The sequence below is a fragment of the Panthera tigris genome, chromosome D2 (assembly GCF_018350195.1).
Source record: "Panthera tigris isolate Pti1 chromosome D2, P.tigris_Pti1_mat1.1, whole genome shotgun sequence".
Taxonomy (NCBI): Eukaryota; Metazoa; Chordata; class Mammalia; order Carnivora; family Felidae; genus Panthera; species Panthera tigris.
Genome location: NC_056670.1, coordinates 21,000,697 through 21,011,611, shown reverse-complemented (window position 1 = coordinate 21,011,611; position 10,915 = coordinate 21,000,697). Strand labels below are relative to the sequence as shown.

At 44.0% G+C, this 10,915-nt stretch overlaps 1 protein-coding gene across 2 annotated transcripts in view; it reads left to right on the top strand.

Moving 5' to 3' along the window:
- Positions 1-650: 650 nt before the first annotated feature.
- SLC16A9 (solute carrier family 16 member 9) overlaps positions 651-10,915 on the top strand; it is a 53,940-nt gene continuing 43,675 nt past the window's right edge. For both annotated transcript variants that reach the window (XM_042960337.1, XM_042960336.1), the window contains exon 1: positions 651-698. The gene's annotated coding sequence lies outside the window, so the exon portion shown is untranslated. The remainder of the gene's footprint in view (positions 699-10,915) is intronic.

Sequence of the window (10,915 nt, the reverse complement as noted above, 5' to 3'; positions counted from 1 at the left end):
GAGCTGGTGCGGGCACGCGGTGGGCGGCAGGGGCGCGGTGGCGCCGGGGGACGCGCGCGTGTGCGCACCAACAGGGCGCCTGGCCGGCGGTGCCCAGCTCTCCTGAGGTCTCGGTGGCCCCGGGCCGGGCGGGGACCGCGGCCCCGGCAGTGCCCTCCCTCCGCCCCGCCGGCCGGAGCCCGGCCGGAGCCTCGAGAGCGGGAGCAGCGCCCCTACCGCTCGCTTTTCCGCCTCCATCTCCTCCGCCTCCTCCTCCTTCCCCCCAGCCACCCGCGCAGTCACAACCGGTTCAGACTGGCCAGGGTGCCCCGCAAAGGAGTTAGAGAGAGGGGCCAGACCGCGGGGAAGAACTTCCCGTGAAGGAGGAGGAGGGAGAGAAGGTGGAGCCCAGAGGAGGGGGCCGGATCCCCCTCTCCCTGCACGCGGCCGCCGCCGCCGCCGCCGCCGCCGCCGCCGCCGCGGGGCTCGGCGGGGGCAGAGGGCGGCGGCTCCCGGGGTCGCGCGTAGCGGGACCGATTGCCCAATACTCCGGCAGGGGCCGGGGCCAGGTCCGGGCCCCGGATAAATACAGCCCGGCGGGCCCCGAGGAGCAGGGGAGAGCTGCGGCCGCGGTCCTCCCCGCACCACCCGCCCGGCTTTGCCCGGGGCACTGCGCCCGGTGCTGCGCCCCGGAGCCCCCAGCCGAGGCCGCTACCCAGGTAAAGGGCTGGAGCTCGCGGGAGGGCGCCGACGCTGGGCGGCCACCCGCGCTGCCTCGCCTCCCGGAGGCGAGAAGTGACTCCTTGGGCTCGGAGCAGCGGGAGACGGCGGCGGCGACGACGCTGTCACTGGCGGCCAGCACTTTGGAACGGGTTTCTGGTTTGGGCTGTGTACCGGGAGCCGAGAGCGTCCTCGGTGCTCCCATCCCTGGACACCCCCCTCCCCTTTTGATGGGGTGCCTCTCCGCGGTGGGCAAGTTTCCCCAGGAATCCGAGGGAGGCATTTTGCACGGAGCGCAAAGAGAGACAGAGATACAGAGAGAGAAAGGAGGTCCTAGAGGGAGGACGGTACCCACGGGCTGGGCTCGGGGCAGTGGTCTGTCCTGGAACTCCCAAGACAGCTTCTGGGGCTGCTGGTGGCAGAGCGGGGCTGTGGGGAGTGCGACCAGGTGGGCCCCTGTTCCTCAGAGGGCGGCGAGGCCTCCAGGTGCTCGGGTGGGGAGCCGGTGCGCGCAGCTGCCCTGGGAGAGTCGCGGCTGGGGCGCCCCGCTGCTGCAGGGCTGGGAGGAAGGCGGCGCGCGGAGCTAGAGGCCTCTGAGCCGCGGCGCCAGGTTCAGCACCACCGGGTCAGTCCGGGCGACCGCTTCTGGAGGCACGGGCACCTGGGCCGCCTGGACGCCGAGCGGGACCTCGGGAGAACTTGGTGCTTAACGCTGCAGCTGTGGCTCGTCCCAGGTAGCCGACTCTGGCTTCAGCAGCACCCAGAGGCTTTGGAAAGAGCTGACAACTATTTAAAAGCTCGGCCATCAAAAAAACAAAGCAATGCTTCTCGGGGTCCCATGTCTAATTCAGCACAGGTCAATCCATCCTGCAGGTTTAGGCAGGCTTTACACTAAATATGTTACTTACACAGTAAGTTATTTGATATAACAGTTTTTTGGGCCAATTTCCTGGCTTACAATTTGGGTGTATTTTTTAACATCTTGGATTATCTGGATAGTAGTGTATTTTTTTCTTTTTTCTGTTATCAGATAGATTATCCGGATAGTAGTTTATTTTGTTTAAATCTTGGATTATCTGGATAGTAGTTCAGACTATAGATGGATTTTTACTCCCGGAGTAGGATATTTAGTTGTTCCATCACATTGTGTTCAGGTGGTAGTCCTAACAGTTTCTTTGATTCTGGTTGGCTTTAGCTCTGGGAAATTGTTCTGGCCAGAGAAGATTCTGAGGTGAGAGTACCCATATTCATTGACCGATCACACCTTCTTTTAATTAACATGTGAATGCAGATAACAGGGTTAGTATCCATACCATCGCTAAAAAAAGTTTTTTGTTTCAAGACCCTAGAAAATGGAAATTACATAATAAAATAGTTTAACCTGCCATTTTGCAACAACTCATAATTTTAGCACCACTGACTGAGAACATCCTTCTCTGTTGCTTCCCGTTTGTGTTTAAGGGGAACCAGGACCTTTCCTATGTATAGGATGAATACAGGGAAGGACAGGTGACATGGGGAAGTGCATCAGGACACTAGAAAACCTCTTCCAGCTCCTGGCTGTGACTCTAAAGAGATGGAGGTGATGGTGTGTGTTGGGTGGTGCCTGAATCTGTGTCAGAGCAGACTGATACAGTGCTTTTGGGTTGGATCTGGTCATGAAACTGGAGCTAGAGGATGACAGTTAGAAACATGTAGTCTGATTTTCTTGTTTTTTTTTTTTAATGTTTGTTTATTTTGAGAGAGAGAGGAAGAGAGAGCATGGGAGTGGCAGAGAGAGAGAGAGAGAGAGAGAGAATCATAAGCAGGTGTGGTGATGTCAGGGCAGAGCCCCAGGAGGAGCCTGATCTCCTGAATCATGACCTGAGCCCAAATCCAGAGTTGGAGGCTTAACAGACTGAACCTTCCCCGGGTGCTCCCAGATTTTCAAGTTTTATTTCCTCACTCCAATATTTTGACCCCTAATTCTTGTGGTCTTTTTCTCAAGTGAGATATCTCTTCAATTTAATTTATAGAAAGAAATTGAGTATAAAAAACCGTGGGAAGTGCAAAAGGCCACAATGACTTGCTTGTATAACTATAGTTTTTCAAGAAAGTTTGCCTAGTGACTTCACTTTTAATTAAAGATTGAAAGAATGCATATATTTTGAGCTAGTTGGCTTTTTCTTTGGGGGGTTCTTTGCAGATACCGAAGTATTCCTTGTAGATAATGAGATTGAACTAGAATTTACAAGTGAGTTCAAGCAAAGAACACATGGTCCCCACCTTTAAAGAGTTTAGTCTAGTTAGGGGCACCTGAGTAGCTCAGTTGGTTAAGCATCTGACTTCGGCTCAGGTCATGATCTTCCAGTCCATGAGTTTGGGCCCCGCGTCAGGCTCTTGTGGACAGCTCAGTGTAACAGAGCCTGTTACAGATTCTGTATCTCCCTCTGTCTCCCTGCCCCTCCCCTGCTCATGCTCTGTCTCTCTCTGTCTCTGAAAAATGAATAAACCTTAAAAATTTTTTTAAAGAGTTTAGTCTGGTGGGAAAGATAGGTATGTTTACAAATATCTACAGTACAAGATAGTATATATAGATGGAGTCATATGGCAGTAACATCAATAGCGTGCTATTGAATGGCAGAGAAAAGGAGAGGTTCATTCAAGGTTAAGAACTAAAAAAAGTTATGTGGCAGGTGGAGCATTTGACCTGGGATCTGAAGAAGGAAGAGATTTCCTCCGTGGAAAGGATCCTCACTGGAAGAAGCAAATAGCACAGAGTCCTGGAAGTCTGATGTGTCCAAAGGAAGCAAAATAGTTTGGAGTGGCTAGAGCCTGGAATTTAAGATAGATAAGGCTGGGAGGTAGGATGGGGCTAGATTGTGGAGAATATAACAAGCCACGTGAAGAAATTAAAAATGTGCTTGAACGTTATTATTGTATTTATACTACCAATGTTACAGCATCTTTAACTGTAGTTTATACCTTAAAGTTCAATTTTGTTTATACACTAAAATAAAAAAAATAATATTTTTTTTGAGAGAGAAAGAGAGACAGAGTGTGAGTGGGGGAGGGGCAGGGAGAGAGGGAGACACAGAAACCAAAGCAGGCTCCAGGCTCTGAACTGTCAGCACAGAGCCTGACACGGGGCTCAAACTCACGGACAGTGAGATTATGACCTGAGCCGAAGTCAGATGCTTAACCAACTGAGCCACCCAGATGCCCCTGTTTATATCCTAGAATAAATAAATGGATAAAATCTCAATGGTATTTGCTTCCTGTAAACATTACTGTAAAAGAGTAATGTATTTCAAATAGCCTTTAATGCTTTAAGTCCAACAGTTTTTTTCCCCCCAAGTCTGCAGTGTTATGGACTTAAGGTATACTAGTCTTATGGTATACCAACTCTTAGTTTGATGAAAACTTTGTATAGGAAAACACCTCCACATTCCTGGGCAATATGCAGAGTAGAGCCACTGTCTTCTGTTTCAATTGCCAATAATAATAATGACTATTATTATTGTTTATTAAATGTGATATGTCATATAAGCCACATGCCTTATTTCATCTAGGGAGGCATCATTTTGATCTTAGGCTGATGATTTTAATGAGGTCACTCAGCTGAGTAAATGATGGAACCAGGATGTGAAGCCAAGAAGTGTCTCTCAAAAGCTTATTCTTTGAACTATTGTGCTATCATGTAACAAGGGCATAATACATGACAACTTATTAAAAGAACTTAGAGGGGCTGGGTGCCTGGGTGGCTCAGTTTGTTGAGTGTCCAACCTTGGCTCAGGTCATGATCTCATGGCTCCTGAGTTCCAGCCCTGCATCAGGCTCTGTGCTGAAGCTTGCAGCCTGGAGCCTGCTTAGGATTCTGTGTCTCCCTCTGTCTCTGCCCCTGCCCTGCTTGTGCTCTCTCTCTCTCTCAAAAATAAATAAACATTAAAAAAAATTAAAAGAAGTTATAGGGGCACCTGGCTCAGTTGGTTAAGCATCTGACTTCGACTCAGGTCATGATCTTACAGTTTGTGAGTTTGAGCCTTACATTGGGCTTGGGATTCTCTCTCTCTCCGTCTCTCTCTGCCCCTCTCCCACTCCTGCTTTCTCTCTCTCTCAAAATAAATAAACTTTAAAAAAGTAAAAGAAGTTAGAAATTGAGCCTGCTAACTGTAGAAGTGTTTCTCTGTTTTTAAATTTTCACCTTCATTCCCATTATTTTGATTTTGTTTGTTTCTTTATTTAGAGAGGGTGCAAGCAGGGGAGGGGCAGAGAGAGAGGGAGAGAGAGAATCCTAAATAGGCTCCATGCCCAGCTAGGAGGCTGACATGGGGCTAGATCTTAAGACCATGAGATCATGACCTGAGCTGAAATCAAGAGTCTGATGTTTAACTCAGTGAGCCACCCAGGTGCCCCAGTTTTATTTTTTTTTTTTTATTGAGTTAATATTGACATATAGCTTTGTATTACCTTTACATGTACAATGTAATGATTTGATATATGTATATATTGTGCAGTGATTACCACAATAAGTTTAGTTAATATCCATCACTACACAGGTTTTTGTTTGTTTGTTTGTTTGTTTTTTGGTATTGAGAACTTTTAAGGTCTACTTTCTCAGCAACTTTCAAATATAAGATATAATATGTTAACTATAGTCCTCATATTGTACATTACCCATCATTCTGATTAATTTCACACTACAAATCAACAATGAGACGTGTAAGTGTTTTAACACATCTTTAAACTATTATATGATCTTGTGCTTTTAGTATCCACTCAAAAGAAACTCTTCAGCTTTTTGAGAAGAGATGGGATATGGATGAGAAAAACTCTAGCGAGAGTGACAGCATCAAATACAAAGGCTAGATCTTCCAGATTCTCTGGAAGGGTGTCAATTTCAAATATTCTTGTCATTATTCCCAGTAACCCCCACCCCCAAATGCACTAGATCTTTTTGTATTCCAGCATCCTGGAAATGTTGCCTTGTGTCTTTTTATTCTGAAAGTAATATAGCAATATGCTAGCTTGGACACAATATACTCGTGTGTGTTCAGACAACAAACTAGACTCCACATAATCATGTACAAATTATGCAAAACATATACTAAGCAAAAGAACACACCAGTGTAGATGGCATCATCATAGATTTCTTTCAGAACACTACTACTTGGGCCAGGCTGTGAGTGATATGGTTTGTGTGGAAGAGAGAATAGCTGAAGCAAGAGCCCAGCAGCATAGGGAACATGGCAAGAGTATGGGATGGATGCAGGGAAATGATTATACCAACTTGTATTGAAGTGTCTGGCCCTCATTTTGCCTATATTTAATTGTTAAACCTAGATGTTTTCATCTTTTTTCAGGCTCTGAGTGGTTTACAAATTCTGCTATTTTTCTCTTCTGAGCCTGAGAACAGGACTAGAAATAAATGACCTTTCACTGGATTGGTCAGTGAGGGACCTTGGTACTGGTCTTTCCTCTAGAGTGACATCTCTAAACCTCAGTGTCTTCATATAGACGAAACAACTGAGTCATTGATGAGATCGGTGGTGCAAGTTCACAGGGTTCACCCGGGGGAGACAGGCATCATAAATAAGTAATAAGGGGTGGTGGGAAGGGAGAGCACAGGTGAAACTCTAAATGCAGGTCAACCTTGGTCCTGTGTCAGGGAGATTTTAGGGAGTGGAAGGAACTGGAGAGAACATGTCCATTCGATGAGGGTGAATGTTACTCAGTTCCAGCCAATTGTTGTGTAAGAACAAGAGCCCAGTGTCACCAGATTCTGATTTTTTTAAAAGAATCAAAAAATTCAGATTTTTATGTGAAATCTTTCAGTGTTAAATCAGTGGCAATTCATTCAAAATTGCCAAAAGTAAAATAAAATAAAATAAAAATTGTGCAGGCCAAACAGAATACTACTGATCTAAAGATCAGATCTGGCCTGAGAGCTGTCAATTTGCTGAATGATTTCCAAGCCTCCTTCTGGCTTCAGGCTTCTATGATCCTACACTGAATCCATTTTATCTCTAACCTATTTCTTCTACTTTGCTAAACCATAGCCTGGTACTCACCATATCTAAGTTATGCTTTGGGGATAACTTAGCTTTGGAGGAGTTCTTTGGCAAGTGCTGAACTATGATAGATCTGTAAGGCCTTAATTGGTCAAAGGATGTCCTTTTTTGATGGCCATGCTGGTTTCATAATTCATAGGCTGTAGCAATTAAGTACTTGTGTTAATTATCCCTTTCAGGGACAATTAATGTGATTCAATTCCAGAGCCCAGAATTATTTCTCTAAACACTTTCCTTTCTGCTCTTCCTTCTCACCCCAGTAGGAGATAATAACCAGTTGGGAAATCGATCCTGGTTCCCAATTGGACAAGGTATATTTGTAGCCTGACTTATGGTGCTCAAAGAAATCTTCATCGTCTTTACCCTGCCAAGATTTCACCATGGAGTCTCTCTCTCTTTTTAAACTTGGAAGTGTCTGGGAAAAACATTCTTGAACTGCAAACTGAATTAAGGGTTTGGCTTTTGAGTTGTGTTAATACAGGACTTTAGGTTTCTTTTTAAGAAAGCATACTTATATGGGCCCCAAAGTAACAGATTTGCATATGATCCCAACCCCAGATTATTTTTAATAACACTGGTTCTTTCGCAGTGAAATTCTTTAGTATAATTTTTTTAAAAGCTCCATTTATTGAATTTGATTTGCTAAGATGTGTTCCTCACTTTACGTCAATGAGCTGTTTTACAAACAGGTGAGTCTGACTCTAACTGAAAAGTTCAGAGCAGATGTTGACAATGAGAAGGAAGTGTCTGAATAAATAAAACAAGAATGTCATGTTTAGAGAAACCACATATCTTCTTGAGACTGAGCTGATTTCAAGAGAATGAACAGAAGGCTCTGGATGACAATTCTCAGCCACAGTTTGTCCTTGTTCTGGCTCCAGTAGTGAGTCAACCTCCTGCCTCCCCCCACCTCCCCGCACTTCAGAGAGTGTGTGAAGCATCTCTGGATGTTTAACATTTAGAACCAAATCTGAGAGAGCCAGGTTACTGTCTGACCATTAAAGACATACCATTTGATGTTATACTGGTAAAAAATTTGAATAAAAAAACTCTACTTCTGTATTTTTACCCATGTATTTGGCTAGTCCTTCCGATTCAATGATGAAAACAGGCTCCAAGCTCCGCGAATGTAGGGACCGCATTGTCTTCTAAATGCATTCCATTCATTTTCTTCTAAAAAAAATGCACGATGCCTTCTAAATGCACTTAATTCATTTGGTTGAATGAGAGATGTTTGATTAATCATTTTAATATACAGGAGAGTTAGGTAAGTAGCTTTTCCAATATTCATTAATTTCATAAAGATTTATTGAGCTCTTATTATGCACCAAACACAATTCTTAGTGTTAGGGATGTGAGATGGGCTTGGAGGTTAGACACCTTAACAAGGAGTAGCAATATATTGTGATGAATGTTATAATAGCAAGATTGCCCAAACTGATGTAAGATCTTAGAGGAGGAATGACTGACCATTGGAGAGTCAAGATGGCATCAAGTAAGAGGAGACATTTTAGGCTAAGTCTTAAAGGAAAAGCAGGAGTTTGTCGGTAGGCAAGTTGGAGACAGGCATTACAACCTCTCCCTAGGCTCACGTGTTGACTTGCAGCAGTGGCTTGGGGACCACAGGTTTGCTGGGACATCCTACAGAGGTGTAGTTGCGGGCTGGATTGTTGCAGATCTTTAGAGAAAAAAACAGAATTCAATAACTTGCTGGGTATTTAAAGATCTAAATATTGAATATATAGACAAAACATGGTTGTGTAAAACCAATTTTTCATTTTCATTTATAATTTTTGAATAACATTATTGATGGGGAACTATAAGCTCCATGAGGCAGGAAAAATTATCTTTGGTTTTCTTATACGCTTATAATAATGAATTAAACTTCCCCTCTGCTAGTGGATACACTGTGGGTGGTGAGGAACCACTGAGAGATTTGAAAAGTGGAGGTGGAATTGGAGAAGATGAGAAGCATGGTTTGGCAGCAGCCTGCCAGATGAATGGCAGCAGGAAGAGAGCATAAGCAGAGGGGTCCATGAGTAGGTGGCTGTGATAGTGCAAAGATTTGCAAAGAAGAGGTAGAGGAAGAGTCAGACTGCAGAGCTCATTGTCAGGACCCTGGTCCTGGCTGACATGGATGTTGGGAAGAAGGAACAGGGAGGGGATGGAGAGAGGGGCTTTCTGCTTGGGCAATTGCAGGTCTGGTTGTGTTTGTTCTCCAGATGAAATTTAGGAGGAGGAATTATGGATGTGTTAATTGTGAGGGTCTTGAGCACAGCCAGGTGGGATCTTGACATAAAAATTAGTAAGAAATTGGTTGGACATATGGGTCTGGAGTTCTGAGGGGAGGTCAGGCCTGCGGATGGAGACTTGGGACTCGTTCCTTTGCATGCATGCAATCACTTGGTGAGGCTAGAGACAGCTGGTGGGGTCCTGTGGGAGTGGGCTCAGGAATGTCACGGGGGGCCATTGGTTTGCAGAGAAGAGAGAGGTGAACAGTGTCAAGATGGCGGTTGAATGCAGGCCTGAACTGACTCAGTGATAAGGCAGTGGGGGCTCCACAATAAGAACATTTCTCTTGTTGGATGCATGGAAACCAGAGAACAGTTGAGGAATCGTCAGGATGTGAGAAAACAGAGGCAGGGAGAGTGTTCTTGCAAGTTTTTCTAAGACCTTTGAAAGATGCAACAACAGTAACAGCAGCTGCAAGCATTTACTCTAGGCTGAGCACCATGCCCAGTGTTTCATAGAGATGATTTCCTATATTCCTCCTAAAAATCCTAAGAGGAAGGAGTTCTTACTATTTCCATTCTATAGATGAAGAAACTGAGAAGGTTGTTAACTCACTGAAAGTCACACGGCTGATGGCAGAGTTCGATCATGAACCCAGGAGAAATGACTCCAGGGTTCATGTTGTAGACCAGGGACTTTCAGTGTTTTAGAATATGACGTGCAGTAATATGTGTTTGTGAACCTGGCCGTGCACACACACACAGGCACACATACAAACACTGAAGCACAGATTCACACAATGGTACTGAAGCCTTATGACCATGCAGGAAATATTCTTATATTTTTGGTGCTTATCTAATTTATTCTATTCTAAATTCCAATTTTAAAAAATGTTACTCATAATCCACAGTTGATTTCATGACCCATGATACATTGGAGTTTGAACAACACTGCTCTAGCCCACTGCTTTGCATTGCTTCCCAAACTAGAGCTTAATACTCTTTTCTATTACATTCAACAAAACATTTTTTGAGTGCCCACTATATGCATAGATGTGGAAAGAACATAAAGAATATAAGATGTGCCTTGATCCCAGGAATTTTCTGCTAGTGAAGAGGATGGGAAGAAAGCAAGTAAATGCCTAATTATAATGCATACTAGAATGAAATAAGAAAAGAGAGGTATAAGCAATATATCATGGGTGCATAGAGTGATTAATGCTGGCTCTAAATGTATATTGATTTGACTAGTAGTGTTTAGTGTTTTTGTGCTTTGACAACATTAAAAAACTTTTATGAAATTAATAGAAATGTATTTGGCAAAGACTTTTAAGAATAAAGGCCCCAAACTATAGAGAGAGTGCAAATGTCCATCAACTAATGAATGGATATATATATATACAATGTGGTGTGTGTTTATGTGTGTTGTGTCACACAGACACACACAATGGAGTATTACTCAGCCATAAAAAAGAATGAAATCTTGACATTTGCAACTGTGTGGATGAAGCTAGAATGTATTATGCTAAGTGAAATAAGTCAATCAAGGAAGGACAAACACCATATAATTTCACTCATATATGGCATTTAAGAAACAAAGAGATGAACGTATGGGAAGAGGGGAAGAGGAGAGAGGGAAACACACCACAAGACACTCTTAATGATAGAGAACAAACCAAAGGTTGATGAAGGGAGGTGGGTGGAAGATGGGCTGGATGGGTGATGGATATTAAGGAGGGCACTTGTGATGAGCATTGGGTGTTGTATTTAAGTGATGAATCACTGAATTTTACTGCTGAAACCAATATTTCACTGAATGTTAATTAACTAAAATTTAAATAAATTAAAAAAAGAATAAAGGTCAAAGGAGATTTAAGACCATGATATTCTGTGTATTTTTCTCAAAGGTCCTGAGGTGGTCAAAATATTATTACT